The sequence below is a fragment of the Triturus cristatus genome, chromosome 7, assembly GCF_964204655.1.
Source record: "Triturus cristatus chromosome 7, aTriCri1.1, whole genome shotgun sequence".
NCBI lineage: Eukaryota > Metazoa > Chordata > Amphibia > Caudata > Salamandridae > Triturus > Triturus cristatus.
This window is the reverse complement of record NC_140590.1, coordinates 1,132,911,119-1,132,925,782: the sequence shown is the minus strand read 5'-3', so window position 1 is coordinate 1,132,925,782 and position 14,664 is coordinate 1,132,911,119. Positions and strand designations below refer to the sequence as shown.

General features: G+C 46.1%; 1 protein-coding gene across 5 annotated transcripts in view; it reads left to right on the top strand.

Annotated features, from left to right (window-relative positions):
* The window catches only part of RNF44 (ring finger protein 44), a 305,895-nt gene that overhangs the window by 159,696 nt on the left and 131,535 nt on the right, over positions 1 to 14,664 (top strand). The gene's annotated exons all lie outside the window — the stretch shown is intronic.

The window sequence follows — 14,664 nt, the reverse complement described above, 5'->3', positions numbered from 1 at the left end:
TCCGGACCAGGGCTGCTTTTCTACCTAAAGTAGATACTCCTTTTCATTTGGGGCAGTCTATTACTCTCCCTGTTTTTTATCCACCTCCTCATCCCTCCAAAGAGGAGGAAAGACTCCATCGCCTGGATCCAAAGAGGGCTGTGAGTTTTTATTTGGACAGAACGAAAGACTTTCGTCTGGACGATCAGCTCTTCGTGGGCTATGTTGGTCATTCAAAAGGAAGAGCGGTGCACAAGCGCACTTTATCGAGATGGATTATCCTTGCCATCAAGATCTGCTACGCCCTGGCTGGTAAGACTTCTCATGAGGGTATTAGAGCTCCTTCAACTAGAGCAAAATCGTCTACATCTGCTTTGGCCAGGGGTGTTCCTGTGGCAGATATTTGTAAAGCCGCGACTTGGGCCTCCCTCCATACTTTCGCAAAGCATTATTGCTTGGACTCTGAGATGAGGAGGGAGGGCCACTTCGCGCGCTCTGTCTTGCAAGACTGTTTGGTATAGGAAGGTGGACACCCTCCTCCGGGAGTGGGGACTGCTGTGGGAATCTATTCACAAGGTGAGGAATCCACTGGCAGATGTATCCATCAGAAGAACAAGTTACTTACCTTCGGTAACGCTTTTTCTGGTGGATACAGTATCTGCCTGTGGATTCCTCACTGGCCCACCGCCTCCCCGTTGTCCACCTTTGTATACCTTAAAAGTTGTCTTGCTTGAGATGACTTTCTTGTATATTGGTAGGAAAGGCTTGTTTTATTTAGCTTTCCTTTTCCTTGTATACTTTGTGTATATGATTGTATATTGTATGCTGTGTATACTTTGTATCTGTCGTTGGTCCACCTGTGCGCCTCGGAGGCACGGAAAAAATGGGTGGAACTGTCATACGGAGTCGCGAGCGGAGTCGATGCATTATGACGTTCTCGGCGTAGAGAGCTGGGGGAAAAAGTTCCGTGGAATGCTGGCGCAGGGGATATTCACAAGGTGAGGAATCCACAGGCAGATACTGTATCCACCAGATAAAGCGCTACCGAAGGTAAGTAACTTGTTCGTCTACACCACACAACTTCACCAAACACTATTGTGTTGACGTGCAGGCTAAGCAGCAAGCTTCTGTAGGCCAGGCTGTTCTTAAAACACTGTTCAAGGCATATGAGCTGCAGATCACACACTAGCATAGTAGATCGCCATCTGGTGTTGGGCTCGGATGCTTGCACCTTGTTGTTGCCTTGGAAGAAGTCTTTGTAGTTACGAGATAGGTGACTCCTCCCTTGGATGATAGTGCGCATGGGCATCAACTCCATCCTTAGATTGTTTTTTTCCGCCATTGGGTTCGGATGCAACTTTTCTGCTCCGGTTGGAAATCTCAAATTTCAAATGTTTTGAAGCGCAAACTTCCAGAAAAACCATCGAATCACTTTAATCTTGGATTTTATCGTCTCGATTCCGGACGTCGACGCGGGCCGCTAGGCCTATCCACGCCGTAAGGCCTACGGCTCATGGAAAGGACGGCTTTTAAAAAAAAATGCCCCCAGTGTGGAGCAAAATTTCCGCACAGTGACCATTACAAAGTCTGCAACCTGTGCCTATCACCTGAACACGACGAGTCCAGCTGTCCAGCCTGTGCATCCTGTCGATCAAAAAAGACGATTCGAGATCGAAGGGCTAGACGACACATCATCCTAATGACCCGTTCACGGATCCAGATACCTCACCACTTGATGATTGGGCATTCCCTATCCCAACAGACCTCCCAGACCCACAGCCATATCTGTCAAAACCATCTCCCCCAGATCACCTGGGGTTTGGCCAATTATTAAATAATAAAGCTGCACTTTATCATGATGTTACAATGCACTCCGACGCACCAGAGGAAGATTTCCTCTTAGATACTTTTGAACAATCCCAAAAGTCAGTGCAAATATTACCTATGATCAAAGGAGTCATTAAGCATGCCCCTGAAGTATTTAAAGACCCCGTCCGTGCCAGGGTTCTTAACCCTAGAATAGAAAAGAAATATAGGCCTGCCCCTGAAGATCCTACTTGCATCAAAGGACAGTTGCCTTTGGATTCTCTAGTTGTTTCCAGTGCTAGGAAACGTGCCAACTCCCAGACCTCCGGAGATGCACCACCCCCGGATAAAGAATCCAAACTGCTAGAAGCTTCTGACAAAAGGGTAGCAGCACAAGCAGCTAATCACTGGCGTATTACTAACACCCAAGCAGTACTGGCACGATATGACAGGGCACACTACGACCAGTTAGAAAATCTATTACAACATCTGCCTGACCAGTATAAAACCCAGGCAAATGACCTTATCCAAGAGGGCAAGCTAATTTCAAATGCGTCAATTAAATGTGCACTTGACGCAGCAGACACTGCCTCTAGATCAATCCACACCAGTGTGCTCCTTAGATGACATGCCTGGCTACGCATTTCAGGCTTTAAGCAAGAGGTCCAAACTACCATACTTAGTCAGCCATTCAACCAAGAACAGCTATTTGGGCCGGCTGTAGACACTGCCCTTGGAAAAATGAAAAAGGACACTGAGACTGCTAAGTCCATAGGAGCAATACAGTCTCCACAAACACGTGGCTCCTTTCGCCGCTCCTTCTACAGAGGAGCCTCCAAAAATATGGGCGCAGACGCCATCTACATTCAAAGCCACTACACAAAGATCCCCCAGTAGGGGATATTTTAGAGGCGGATACAGAGGGAACAACAAAGGACGAGGTCGAGGTAATAACACTCGCACCTCACCTGCCACAAAACAGTGACTTCCTCCGCTCCCCCCAGACCATTCCACTCCAGTCGGGGGCAGACTAACACAGTTCCTACCTGTCTGGAACTCCATCACAACAGACAGGTGGGTAAGACAAATTATCCAGTATGGTTACTGCCTGGAACTTACAGCTACCCCCCAAACATACCACCCAAACAGCGTCCAATGTCCGCAGACCCTCTTGCGCTCCTCAAACAAGAGGTTCTCTCACTGCTTCTAAAGCACGCAATAGAGCCAGTTCCCTTAGAGCATCAAGGAACAGGGGTCTACTCCCTGTACTTCCTAATACCCAAAAAGGACGGGACTCTAAGACCAATACTCGACCTCAGACCCCTAAATCTGTATATACACTCAGATCATTTCCATATGATCACTCTTCAACAAGTGCTCCCACTGCTGCAACAAGGCGATTTCCTTGCCACACTAGATCTCAAGGACGCCTACTTCCACATTCCCATACATCCTGCTCACAGGAAGTACTTAAGGTTTGTGGTGGACGGACAACACTACCAGTTCAGTCCTTCTATTCGGGGTAACAAACGCACCCAGAGTATTCACAAAATGTCTTGCAGTAGTAGCAGCACATCTCAGAAGACAACAAATTCATGTCTTCCCGTATCTATATGACTGGCTAATAAAAGCCAAGTCATTAGACCAATGTGTTCTACACACTCACCAAACCATCCAAATATTACACAACTTGGGGTTCACGATCAACTACCCCAAGTCGCATCTCCAGCCCTCTCATATACACCAATATCTAGGAGCTACCCTAAACACCTCCACAGCCCTAGCATATCCCAGTCCAGCCAGGATAGCCAGTATACATACTCTTATCACAAAATTTCAAAACCAACACTCTCTTCCAGCCAGAGTGTTCATGCAGCTCATAGGCATGATGGCATCTTGCATCTTCATTGTGCCTTATGCAAGACTTCAAATGCGTCCCTTACAGGAATGTCTAGCGTGTCAGTGGAACCAGGCTCAAGGACAACTTACAGATCTGGTGTTGGTGGACAGCCGCACACATCGCTCTCTACAGTGGTGGAACATAACAAACTTGTCCAAACGGCGGCCTTTCCTAGAGCCTCTTCCACAGATAGTGATGGCAACAGACCCATCACTCACAGGATGGGGAGCCCACCTCCTCAGACACACAACTCGGGCAAATGGACCACTCAACAGAAAGTGCTCCATATCAATCACCTAGAACTGCTAGCAGTATTCCTAGCACTAAAATCCTTCCAACTACATGTACAGAACAAGGCTGTCCTCATCCGGACGGACAACATGACAGCCATGTATTACATACAAAAACAAGGAGGCACACATTCTCTGCAGCTGTCCCAGCTCGCACAGAACATTTGGAGATGGGCCATTCCTCAGAACATATACCTACTTGCAGAACACCTTCCAGGGGTTCACAATCAGATTGCCGATCTGTTAAGTCAACAGACGCAACAGATCCACGAGTGGGAACTACATCCCCAAGTTCTACCGCCCTTTTTCCAAAAATGGGGCCAAGCAGACATAGATCTGTTCGCCACCCACTAAAACGCAAAATGCCCAACCTTCGCCGCCAGGTTTTCGCACCCAGAGTCAAAAGGCAATGCGATATGGATGAACTGGTCAGGCAGATTTGCGTACGCTTTTCCGCCTCTCCCACTTATTCCACTAGTGGTACGCAAGCTCAGGCAGCAGTCTCTCAAACTGATCCTAGTAGCTCCCACATGGGCACGCCAGCCGTGGTTCACAACACTCCTGGAACTCTGACTAGTTCCACACCAAAAACTGTGTCTCTCCCCGTCCTTAATAACCCAGAACCATGGAGAGATCAGACATCCAGATCCAGGTCAACTGAATCTGGCGATTTGGCTCCTGAAGTCCTAGAGTTCGGTTACCTTAACCTGCCACCAGGCTGCATGAACATTATCAAAGAAGCTAGAAGACCTACTACTAGAGCTTGCTATGCTGCAAAATGGAAAAGATTTGCCATTTACTGCACTAACAATAATATATACCCACTAGATGCCTCCATCCAGAACATCATTTGCTACTTACTCCATTTGCAAAGATGTAATTTAGCATACTCCTCCATACGTCTGCACCTAGCAGCATTAGCAGCTTACTTACAAAATCAACAGCACTTGTCACTTTTTAGAGTCCCTGCGATCAAAGCCTTCATGGAAGGACTTAAAATAATTATTCCTCCCAGATTACCACCCTCTCCAGTATGGAATCTAAACATTGTTCTTACTAGGCTTATGGGACCCCCATTTGAACCTGACATAAATGCGAACTATAGTTCCTCACATGCAAAGCAGCTTTCCTTATCACAATCACATCTCTCAGAAGAGTAAGTGAAATCCAGGCTTTAACCATACAAAAACCATTCTTACGATTACATCATAACAAAGTGGTTCTTAGGACAAATCCAAAATTCCTTCCAAAAGTCATATCTCCTTTTCATCTTAACCAGTCAGTGGAGTTACCAGTGTTCTTTCCAAACCCAGACTCTGTAGCGGAGAGAGCTCTTCACACCTTGGATGTTAAAAGAGCCTTTCTTTATTACATTGACAGAACTAAATCTTTCCACAAAACAATGGTTTGTAGATTTCTCTCCACCACATAAGGATAACCCCATCTCCAAATCTGGGATTGCTAGGTGGATAGTTAAATGTATCCAAATATGCTACCAAAAAGCTAAACGCACATTAACAGTTCCCCCTAGAGCGCATTCCACACGCAAACTAGGGGCTTCCATGGCATTCTTAGGGAACATTCCCTTAGACATTTGTAAGGCAGCCACATGGTCTACAACACACACCTTCACTAAACACTATTGTGTTGATGTACAAACAAAGCAACAAGCTTCTGTGAGCCAAGCTGTCCTTAAAACTTTATTTCAAACTACTGCAACCGATACAGGTGACCACCGCTAGGGGAGATACTGCTATATATTCTATGCTAGTGTGTGATCTGCAGCTCATATGCCTCAAACGGAATATGCTACTTACCAGTATGCATCTGTTCTTGGCATGTAGAGCTGCAGATCCACACACACCCACCCACCTCCCCGGGACCTGTATCTGTTCCAGCTCTATCTTACTTAGATACCACACATGGACCTCTCTTTTTCTTCTACTAACTCCATCATTTCCCATCATGGCGAAAAACAATCGAAGGATGGAGTTGATGCCCATGCGCACTATCGTCCAAGGGAGGAGTCACCTATCTCGTGACTACAAATACTTCTTCCAAGACCACAACAAGGTGCAAGCATCCGAGCCCAACACCAGATGGCGATCTACTATACTAGTGTGTGGATCTGCAGCTCTACATGCCAAGAACAGATGCATACTGGTAAGTAGCATATTCCTTTTCAAACTACTGCAACAAATGCAGGTGACCACCGCTAGGTTAGACACTCCTGTACAGTCTATGCATAGTGTACAATCTGCAGCGCATATGCCTCGAACAGAAAATGCTACTTACCAGTATACATCTGTTCTTGGCATGTAGAGCTGCAGAGTTGTACACGCCCACCCGCCTCTCCGGAACCTGTATCTGTTCCAGTATTATCTTAATTAGATACATTCACATGGACATCTTGCTTCTTACTGACTCCATTTCCCATTATGGCGATAAACAATCTGAGGATGGAGTCGATGCCCATGCGCACTATCGTCCAAGGGAGGAGTCCCCTATCTCGTGACTACAAAAGACTCTTTCAAGACAACAACAACGTGCAAGCATCCGAGCCCAACACCAGATGGCGATCTATGCATAATGTACAACTCTGCAGCTCTACATGCCAAGAACAGATGCATACTGGTAAGTAGCATTTTCCTTTTGGCTGTTATTGGGAAAACAGTTCAGATTGAAATCCGCCACTGTTTTCTTAATGCTAGTTTTGCAGGTTTAGTCACTGCCAGGAGGATAACAGCAGTGTTTAAAATTTTGGTCCTTATCAAAAGCTTTTCTCCACTGGTGCTCCCAGTCTTAATTTGTCCAGACAAACGCAAAGAATTGTCTCTAGGGTGACACTAAAGGGTAGCTACAGCCAATGTTGAGACGTTCAACACCATTCCACAGCAATCCGATCTGAACTTGTTGGACTAGTAGGGCAGCACTGCTGTTACAATGGCATGTAATTGAAGAGACGAAATGGACTTCCTGAGCAGGATTTTCCAGTTTCCAGATATCAAACATACTTTATGCCTCCTACCTTTGTGCTGCACTTTAAGCCTAAAGATAGCTACAAATTCACCTATAGCAAAATTGGAGCACCCTTTCAAATGGGGATGCAATACACGCAAAACTTTCCACAAAGGCCACACTATACACAACAATCTCCAAACCACACAAAAGAGGCTCTGTAGCCACTTACTTTTGTAGCCACTTACTGATTTGACCAGGAGTGCACTTGGAAACACTACAGTGGCAAGAAGTGACCCCACCCCACCCGATACACAGGGTAAGGCTCCAGGTGGGTTTAGGGATTAATACTGTGATGGGTCTTGGACGTCCTGAACCAACATCAACTGTTGCTTACAGGACCAAGATCGGCCAGACTAGTTAGGGACTATTCCTTGGTTCTCCAGTAGAGCTCTCACCTGGCAGGATAGGACTTCCTCATACCTTCCATGACAGACTACAGGGTTGAAAGGTGCATACAGGTTGTCTCGTACATGAAGGTCAAACCTCAATACATTGTTGCAATCTTTGTCTTCAAATGGAAAGCCACTCACCATGTGATCTAACAAACATGAATTACATGAAAACAACTACACCACAAATATCCCATTTACCACATGCATGGAGTTGATGGGGGACTTGGTGGGTTTTCCTCTTGGCTGCTGATAAACCCTTTGTGATAAAAAATAAAATCCTGTGCCCCTTCACTAATTATTTCACTGCTACCAAAAATCACTCTTCCCAGACCTTGGTGAGGGTGTGCCAGATATTCTCATCTGATGTCCGAGTATTCACTTTTCATGTACAAGGTCCACCTGCACTTTGTACTATGCTGGTAGACCAACAAAAAAAATATTTAACACCTTGCAGAGGTTTAGTCGAATGGAGGAGGAAAAGACAGCACAGGTCTTAAAGGAAAAAATGGCAAGGGGGGGGGGGGGGCACCACTCTTCAGTGATGCTATGCCATTTTGTCCTCATGGGGAAACCTCATAGCATTGGATACAGGTTTGCAAAATGTGAACACGCCTAATCTGATTATTAAACAGGGTAGTAGTTAATAATTGTAATTCGGTAAGTGTAAAAACAAAGAAGCCAAAAGTTATTGGTGCATTATGAATGAAATATTTGTGAGAATTTTGATGTAGAGCAGGTGTCTCCACCCAGTGGATCGCAAGCTACCAGTAGCTCGCAGAAACCTTCAGACTAACTCTCAGCCATGAGTTCATTTTTAACTAAGAATGCCAATAAATAATAGTTTTTCGTTTAGAGTGAAGGAAAGGCTTTGTTTATTTTACATTATTACAAGGCCGCAGATAGCGGAGCCTAATAATGAGTGGTGCTCTACTCATTTGAGCCATGTGGGTCATGGAGGTTCGGAACTGAAGTAGTGGGGTATTTAATTCTTTAACTAGAAGTTGTTCTCAACACGATATTGGAGCATAAGAACCCAGTGATATTTCTGAATGCTTTTAAATGAGAGAAAATTACAAATCATTTTAATTTTCTCCCTTTTCAAAATGTCACATTACCAAACAGTAGGCATCTTGCTCCCAGTGGCGTGTAGATTCTGTCATATTAATAACTGGATAGTACAATCATTTTTAGGTCTTGCCTGAGCCAGCGCACATATGCTGTTCTGCGAGGCTTCTAGTAAGGACTTTCAACTGGGACCATACGCTCGGGCGTTTCCTTTTCTTTTTTTGCTCACACGCTATTGGCCTTTGCGTGCGTCTTTCTAAGAAAGACAGCATGCAATTGGCCAAAGGCAGGTGCATGTCCCGCCTTCTCTCTCCCCTGGCCTAGGGAGCGAGCAGCAGCGCGGCCGGGTGCCAGCTGCACACCTCGCATTCCTTGCAGTGCGTGCGCACCACGCTTGTTTTGATCTTAAGACTTGTGCAATACAGGACACAATGCTCATACTGCCACCTAGAGGTTACGATTGGAGTTAATCACTAAATGGAAGGAAGATGCACTGCATATGAATACGGAATGGGCTCATGCTGTAAAAGAGTTACTTACCCGGTTGTAGTTTAACGCTGTTGCGCATTTACAAGCTATGCATAATTCTGCAGTCTACTAGTAGGGCAGATTCATGCAAAACATGCAAGTCTGCAGTACGGTCGTTCACTCAGTAACATTCTACGGTTTACTGTGCATATATGACTGCCCGGAGTCCTCTGTAAATGACACGAAAGATGCATTGCTCAGCAGAGCAAAGAGACACACAAAATCTTAATGATCACTTTAAGAAAAGTGATCATTAAGATGAAAAGTTGTAGAACACTACACTAATGTGTTTTTACGGGTAAGCGGCCAAGTCTTGCAGTATTTACCAGAGCTGCCCTCTCCGTCAAGGGCCTCTCAGGCGTGCGCACGCATGTGCCTCTGACATCGAGGCACACTCGCATCTCCACGCTGGCTCAAGTTGACCCTTTCCATGGCCCGGGGCCTGGGTTATCTGGCAACTGGTTTCCGGCAGCCAGAGGCTCCTCCACGCTTGGGTTAGCCGCTTACCTGCGCCTCACGTCTCTGCACGGCCTCTGCCTCGAGCCTTGCATTCCCGGGATACACCTCACAGGGGCGGAGTCCGCAAACCGAAAGTATGCTGCGTGCTGGCAGTAAGAACCAACCTCCGCACGGGGCGAGCACGCACTGCCGATTCCTGTCGGCTGAACTGGCGCTGCGGTTATTGCTCATGGGCCGAGCCTGCCTTTCAGCTGCCTGCCAGGTGAGATTTATTTACCTGCTGCTGCCTGAGCTGAGATTACGGTCCTGCCTGAATTGAGGTTAGGTGGTAATGCTCCTGCATGAGAGGTGAGCTTCTTACACTTCTGCTTCATGAGAAATTAGCCTCTGTCTGTGAGGCGAACTTGCACTGCTGCTGAAAGAGGTGAACTTGAACTGCTGGTGCAGACCTGTCAACTTGTGAATTTTTCTCACTGTGTGAGGAGGGGGCGTGGCCATGAAGGAGGGGGCTTAGTGCTGAGCACAGCCTGAAAAATGTATACATCTACCCCTCCCACAATGCCTCCCTTTCCCCCTCACCCCCCTACCAGCAAGCATTGGCATAGCCAATAGGTCTCACCTTTGGGACCTTATAAGTATTTTAATTATGCTGCACAATATCCTTGGTGCAACATCAACTGTTGCTTGGCTAAACACTTATAATGTCCCAAAGGCGAGACCTATTGGCTATGCCGATGCTTGCTTTTAAATGGGACAAAATCTATGAAACATTGTCTTAATTGGATTAATTTAAAGTAGAGAAAAACATTAAGTCCTAATGTTTTATGAAGCATGTTTCTTCACCTTAAATCCCTCACATTTAAGCAAATGACTGTAATTTCTTGTTGTAAATATGACCTGTCTACAGGCCACTGGTTGCAATATGCCTTCTGTTTGTAAGACATGGGACAAAAAACTTGCGCTCCCTCTATCAGAAGGCACCACTTCATCTCTGCTTCAGGATTTTTCCAAAATCTCCATTGCCGCCAGCTCCCCTCTTAGATTTCCTGGAATCCGAGGATGAAGGGCCATAAAGCCCTGCATTCAGCCTGTGAGAGAGTACCTTCTTTGCATGGTTAGCCCCCACTTTTTGTCTGGTTTTGATGTGATATCAAATTTAGTGCACAGGGTTCCTGCCAATCACGTCCCCTATGCCAGTGTTTCTTCCCTAAAAACAAACTCCCAATTGGTACTTCTACCACCTTTAAGTCCTAGTAAATGGTACCCTTGGTACCTAGGGCCTAGGAGCTGAAGAGGGTCCCCTGAACCCCCCCCCTCCCCCCCCCCCCCAGGTCCATGCCACTGCCTTGCAGCTTGCATGCCTCTGTGAGGTAGAAAATGAGTCGACATTGCACTCTGTCCTGGTGCCATGCCAACCAGCACTGCCTGTGGCATAGGTATGTCACCTCTCTGGCAGGCCTCACCGCCCTAAGACAGGGTGCGCTATAATCACAGGTGAGGGCATAACTGCATGAGCAGATATACCCCTACAATATCCGGGTCCATTTTCCTAATATTGTAAGTGCTAGGAAAGGAGAGTACATGGACTGGGACCTCAACAACTAGAGTTCCACAGCACCACGATGGCTTCACTGAACGCAGGAGTGTTTGGTACCAAACTATTCCTTACAAAAAAATCCCCACTAATGCCAGTGTGGGATTTACTGTACCATGTACTCAGAAGACACCTCAGGGGTACCCCTACCAACTCTGGTGTAGTCTCTGACCGGCTGTAAGCAGCCAGCCATCACCAGACATGTTTCTAGACCCCTGGCGGGAGAACCGGCGGGGAAACCTAAGTGAGAACAGGTGTGCCTACCCTCCACCATCAGGGCTAGGGCTGTGCACCCTCCCACAAGAGTGTGGCGTAAGAGAGGGTATAGGCACCCCAAGTAAGGACCCATTGGTCCCTACCCATCACTCTCCTGTAACGACCCTAAATCTAGTATTTAGGTGGCACTCCCAGATCTTGAAATCAGATTTCGATGACCTACGAAGAAGAGTCCTGCAGCGGCAAAGCCTGAAGACACAAGCTGACTTGGGCCCCAGCCCTCCCAGCCTGTCTGCAGCCCTCAAAGACCCTGCTGAAGAAGAGCGACTTGGTCCGCAAAGCAGCGACCTCCAGAACTGTGGGAGGACTGCCTGCCTTCAAGAAAGACTCCTAATCTCCAGTGGACTGTTCAAAAGAAACCATCTGCAAAGAAAGATAACTCTGCCCTGAGAAACCGCAAACTCTCCTCCGGATCCACCTCTGCACCAGACACCCGCGGCTCGAGTCCAAGTGGCCCACCTGTCCTGTGAACGTTCACCAGCGCTTATGAGCGGAGTCCATCGTGAGCTGAACCCTGCTGGACTCCACATAGACGCCTGCAGCCTCTGCACGACGACACCCCCTGACTTCTGAGCCCGAGTCCACTGTGGGCGGACCCCTGCCAGACTCCTCCTCGATGCCTGCAGCCTCAACTTTAAGACTCCTCCTGACCGCGACCTGCCAGGTAAAAGATTTCTGACGCCTAAGGACACCCCTGCACCTGAAGCCCCCTGGGACTGGGGACCTCACCCTACAGTGTCCCTACGTCCCCCAAGTATCGATACTTACCCGGGCAGCTGTGGATTTTCTTCGTCCAGCGTCCTGGCCTGAGCCTGCAGCCTTTGTGCAAAACCGATCTCCTCCATTGAAAAGCATTAGGTGTCCGACGCTGCTTTGGCAGTCTGCACCCGGCCGCCTCTCTGCCGCTGGTGGTGCACTCTTGTTACTCTGCCTGGTGTTGACCAAAGACAAGTGCTTGCCAGAAACTGCATTCTTGTTTTCCTCCCATAGGTTAACATTGCAAAGCTTGAAAAATGCGCTGTGTTCACTTTATAAAGTATAAAGTATTTTTCCTGACAAACATACTTACCTTTTTGCGAACATCATGGTCGTTAAATGCATCTTGATAAGAGGCTTATTTTTCTAAATTTGGTGTGGATCTCCTTTTTGATATTGTTTCACTTATTAGTCACTGTGTGCATAACAAATGTCCTACGCTCCTCTTTGTTAGACCTAAGGCTGCTCGCCCACAGTACCACAAATAGAGCAATTTGGGTTTGCATTGAGCCCTGTACACTTCTGGGGGAATCTCTAGACTCTGAGCACGATATCACCACCTAATGGTATACCATAAACAGAGGCGGTTTATATATATATATATATATATATATATATATTCACTGAAAAAACCATAGGTTTCACACATGTTATAGTTAGCTGGACATTTTACTGATAAAAAACCAATGAAATTCCCCCGTTATAGTTACTGTAGGCAACTATAACTCACGCGACCGCAATCCTCTGCTGATGCTAATACTGTATTTAGACACTTATTTGCCCATATCTTCTTCCATTAAATTTTAGCTATACATATATTACAAATATTTTTTTTTCATAAAGACACATATGTCATCAGCAGAGGATTACGGTCGCGTGAGTTATAGTTGCCTACAGTAACTATAACGGGGGAATTTCATTGGTTTTTTATCAGTAAAATGTCCAGCTAACTATAACATGTGTGAAACCTATGGTTTTTTCAGTGAATTAGCAAGGTTTTTTAAATGCTATTTCCTAACTATAACGTGTGTGAAACCTATGGTTTTTTCAGTGAATTTGTACGGTTTTTTAAATGCTAAGTTACTTTACGCCATTTGTGGCGTGCGCGCCCACTTAACGCAGTTCGTTCCGTGCACGGTTTTTATCAACTTTAATAAGCCCTGTACATTTGGTGGCCTTCGGCCACCAAAAGCACAGGGGGTGAGGTCAATGTGGATAGTGTTTTTTTAATTTCGATTTTATAATTTCATGTTGCCAAAATTACGTTTTTTCTCTCTATTAATAAGCCCTGCACATTTGGTGGCCTGCGGCCACCAAAAGCACAGGGGGTGGGGTAAGTGTGGATAGTGTTTTTTTTATTTTTATTTTTTTACCGTAAGCGTACGGTAAGCTTACGGTAAGCGTACGGTAAGCGTACGGTAAGCGTACCCCGCGAAATTGCCGAAAAAAAAATAAAACCGTTTTTGCTCTTGGGGGATGTTTGGGGACTCCCTCAACATGACTATGTGGGAGGGAGTTGTCAAAACAGCCCCGTAACATGTTTTTGGCCATCATGTTTGATAAACAACACTCAGTGCGAGAGACAAAATGGCGGACGCCGCTTCCTGGTTTCGGCCGATTCGAATGTTTACTAAGATCTAAGAGCCAATCAGAATCGCGCTCGCGCACGCCACCGTAAGCTTACGGTAAGCGTACCGTAAGCGGGCTCAGATATATATATTGATTTAAAGGCTATTTTCTCAGAATCTACTGAACAGATTTACACCAAACCTACAAAAGGCACTTCCTTGACCTAGGGACTACCTCTCTGCCAAATTTCTAGTAATTCTGTTCAGCCGTTCGGGCTGTAGCTCGTTCTAAAGGTCCTATGGAAAAATGCATGGGAAAAACGCGTTTTGGGACCCCCCTTTTATCTCAGCCCCCGCTTGACGAATCCCCCCGAGACTTTCAGGGTAGGAGCGGAGCGTAGCGCCCCACCTATTTTGAGAAATTCACGAGGATTCGTCGACCGGCGCCAAAGTTATTCAAAATAGAATGTTGAGGTTTTCCTATGGAAACGTGGTCCTAACTATAACTACCTACTGGCGACCGCCAGTAGGATATATATATATATATATATATATATATATATATATATATATATATATATAGATAGATAGATAGATAGATAGATACTAGATACTAGATACTAGATACGTTTAGTAGAAAGACAACTGTTAGTCAGCCTGATCCCCAGTGAATCCTATTTTATGAGCATTTGTTAAAATATAGATAGTCCAGTTTGAGAGAAACTATAGAAGTGGACACCTCCCCACTAAGTTCTGAACTAAGGCCTACAACTTGTTTCACATAGTCCATCAATCGCACAATGGTAAAGGTTTGTTATCTACCGTCATCATATTTAAAATGGTGGACTGTCTGCTGAAGACTCTGGCACCTCGTGCTGAACCACTGATTTTCAGTGCTGATGTTGTTGCGCCATCGTGGCAGCTGTCCACAAACTACATTTTTTAACTTTTCATCTGACTTACCTTGGGAACCATATGTGGCATGCATGTGCTATTTCTACAGCTGGTCCAGGCTTTAACCGGTCTTTTC